The 3,710-nt window shown below is 40.9% G+C and overlaps 1 long non-coding RNA gene across 1 annotated transcript; it reads left to right on the top strand.

The window, feature by feature from the left end:
* The first annotated feature begins 99 nt into the window (after positions 1-99).
* Positions 100-3,344, top strand: LOC119127100. The gene is made up of 3 exons (XR_005098756.1): positions 100-175; positions 247-316; positions 1,921-3,344. It is a non-coding gene; the product is annotated as an uncharacterized LOC119127100 (long non-coding RNA).
* The last annotated feature ends 366 nt before the right edge of the window (positions 3,345-3,710 follow it).

Raw genomic sequence — 3,710 nt, 5'->3', positions numbered from 1 at the left:
GCACGCCTCTTGCGCTTTTTCGCTCGTATGTGTGTGCGTGCAAGTGCGGAGAGAGAGAAAGAGAGAGAGAGAGAGAGAGAGAGAGAGAGAGAGAGAGAGAGAGAGAGAGAGAGAGAGAGAGAGAGAGAGAGAGAGAGATATGATCATGCTTCAAATCAGCTTTCCACTGTGTAAGGTTTGTACGTGTTTATATTGTATTTATTTCCTTTTCCCCCCATTCTAATTAAATTATCTCTGCCTTCTTAGACCTGTCATCCATAATACTACAGAAGCTCTTGAAATGAGCTGAGTGGTAACAATCGCACTCCACGAACAGGTGAGTCATTTTGCATTCTTTTCAGTCTAATTGAGAACGAGAGACTGAGAAAACACGCACAGGCCTAATCCACAAAGCACACAGACCTCTTTCACAAGAGTTCTGGGAGAGCCCTTTATTTGTCCATTCCAATCACAGAGAAAGGTGGGTTTCAAGCTCGGATTGGTTTGAGCTTGAAGATTAGATGAAACCAGAGTGTTTTAAACCTCTTCTATGGCCATGGATTAAAGTCAGTGATCAGATACCTATGCTCCAAAATGAAACAATAAAGGGTCTGGCTGGATCAGTGGGAGATGATGCAAGGCATGGACAGCTTGAAACCTGAAGGCATTATCCTAAGAAGCATTAAAAAGGGGGTAATGGGTACATCATAACAAAAAAATACTGCTTAAAATACATATATTTATCTTAAACCTGAAGGCATTATCCTAAGAAGCATTAAAAAGGGGGCAATGGGTACATCATAACAAAAAAATAATAATTCTGCCTGAAATACATATATTTTCACGTCACCTAACACCAGGTTCATCAATCCAGAGATGTTAAGTATAGTTGGAGATTTGTGTTTGAATGGTTCCCAGTGTACTGCATGCAACACAGCATGCCACACAAAATGAGATGTTAATTTGGAGCTCTAGTCGTTTGGTGCAAATGGAGTTTTCAGGAACAAACCTTCTGAGTAGCAAGTAGGAGAAAGTGTTGGCAGCCCTGCCAACAGATAGCCTAGCCAAGATCATCATCAATTATTTCTGGCCTCTCAGTTTACTCGAGGCCAAAGATGATACTTGGAACAATGTCGACGTGCATTTGAGAGACAGAGCCCCCTTAAAGGCCTCGAGGAGCCAGTGACGTTGAAGTTTAGGGATTGGGGGGGTGTATAAATATTCACTCAAGGGAATGTGTGAAAGGAAATCCCTGGAACGGCACTCTTCCCCACTAAGTCACACAGTCTAACACGCAGGTCACTTTACAGCTCATCACCGAATTAGAAGGCTGAGTAACAGCCGGACCACAGTGTGATACATTTAGATGGGCAAGTGACATTTCAACCATTGGCAATCGAGATTTGGCATTCAAGCATTAAACAACAGGGAGGGAACAAGTCCAAGGGGGGTGGGGGGGGATCTGTGCTTATTGACTTCACTAAATTTATCATTTCATTAAACTGTTTAAGACATAGACAAATACTCTATTATATTTTGTGCCTTTTTTCAATCATCCTTCTAGAGTTCCAACAACTCTTGTAAATCAGAAGTTCCCAATTTACTACTGTGTTGCATTCAAGGTATGAAACACTATAGAATTTTTTATTTTCAATCTTGTGAAGCGAGATGCCCTCTCTGCATCTTTGGGCTTAACTTTTTTTGTGTGAATGAAATTCTTATGAGCACAATTGAATGAGAAAATTAATGTGAGGTCACATTTATCTTAGTAACGGGAACTCTAAATTACACTGATAAACTCACTCAAATACATTGTATGGACCTTCTTCCTACCTCCCTCTGTTTTAGAGGATAGCGTGCGTTGGAGTGTGTTGGATGCGCATTGTATCATCTCATGATTTTCAAACACTCCCTTTCCTGTTGTCCTTGGGGAACTTTCAGGTGTGAATGAAGAGGCCGAGGAGAGTGAGGAGTGAGTGGCCTGCCCATCGCACAAGTTTAATAATCACGCAAGGAAGGAGACAGCTCATGCACAGCACTATCTCAAGCATCCTCCCTTGGAATAGTAATGAGGGAGGTAACCTAAAGAATTAAGCTCATATTCTTATCAGCTTTTTTTTTTTTTTTAACCCTCCCTTTTAAAGATGAAGCATTTTCTCATGGTCAGATGGTTTGATTTTGTTATGAAATTGGCTACAGACTGCATTTCTCAGTAGTAATTAAAGTGTGATAAATCCGTTTTCTGTCATGTTGTCACACATTGTATGATCCAGTTATTTAGTTCCAGATCAGTGGATAGTACAGTGCAATTCTTGTCAGCTGGAATACTTGAATTGCTTTGTCAAAGAAATAACGTTTCGAATGGCTTTCCGATCATCATTTAGAAGTCTGAGACATGTCAGCATGCAAAATATAAGCAATAGAGGTGGCTCGTCTATCTTTGGGGTGGTGAAAAAGGTCCTTGGTGACAGGTGCTCCAACAAGAGTTGCCTGGTTGGAGGTTGTAAAGCGTTACAACCTCCAACCAGGCAACTCCAGTCTTGGTTGACAGGCCTCTGCAATATTGCAAGGACATCTGGGATTTGGACTTGGGCAAAACATTCAATCATGTCTCTCAGAGAGCTCTGTGGTTGGGGTGCCCCACGAGTATGAGGAACTGGACCCCTTTGTAGGTATAACTGAGTCAAACTTGGGTCCACAACACAAATTCTTTCCAGTGAAGCTTGTATAATAATTTGGGATTTTTCATTAGTTTGTATTTGGTTTTGACTTTAGTCTTTTGAATTGAGTTAGTTTTCATGGTCTTAGTCATTTCTTTGTTTTGTTTGTTAACTTTAATAAGCTCGGGTTAGACTGCACCAAAGTTGCCCTTTGTCACGAATTGTTCGAAACCTTAAACAGCAAGTGTCTCAGTGGCTCGTTCGGTGACCTCGACTGAATAATAATTGTAATTTGAAAAATATTTACAAAAGACTTCAAGATCCATTCCCCACATCACCACTTACTTTACCCAGCAGTGTCAACTTGTACCCATCAACCTTTTGATGCAAAACCAGCCACAAAAATGAACCTCAATTTCGATAAATCACATTGTGTGTGCTAAATTCATAATCTCTAGCTACTCCTTCCACAACACATACACTACTTTGTGATTTTGCCCATTTGGCGGATACAATCTTGTTTTTGCACGTGCAAATTTGAGTAAAATCAGCCCATAAGTGTTGTTTCGTCATGTATATCTTGCAAGAGAAAATTTGCAGAGAACAGATCCATTGAATGCAGTATACAAGGTCTTCTGAACAAGAAATGCAGTCTCACATTGAGCTACAACATAATGACAAACATTTGTTTACATCAAAACAAACCAAAAAAAAATCGTACAGAGCAGGCTATTTTGCCACATTTTCATCATGGTGAATTTTGTTGGAAAGGGCAAACTCTGCATCAACTCCACTTTCACACTCTCATGCCTGCTACCATGTCGCACACACTCCTACACGACACGCACATCATCAACAACAAATACCATAAAAGCAGTCTCTCAACAAATAAATGAGTCCTGCCTAGCTGTGAGCCACAGACACTGATCCTCACTGCATTGTGTGTGAGTGTGATTTATTTACGAGCCACTTGTCCCACCACATAGATTGTATTGCCTAAACAGGAGAGAGAGAATCAATCAGGGAGACATCGACAGCAGCCAGGGGGCCTATCCTGCATGCAGTCGATCT

Source organism: Syngnathus acus, chromosome 9 (genome assembly GCF_901709675.1).
Source record: "Syngnathus acus chromosome 9, fSynAcu1.2, whole genome shotgun sequence".
In the NCBI taxonomy this organism is placed as follows: Eukaryota; Metazoa; Chordata; class Actinopteri; order Syngnathiformes; family Syngnathidae; genus Syngnathus; species Syngnathus acus.
The sequence above is the reverse complement of the archived record's forward strand: the minus strand, read 5'-3'. Positions and strand labels throughout refer to the sequence as shown.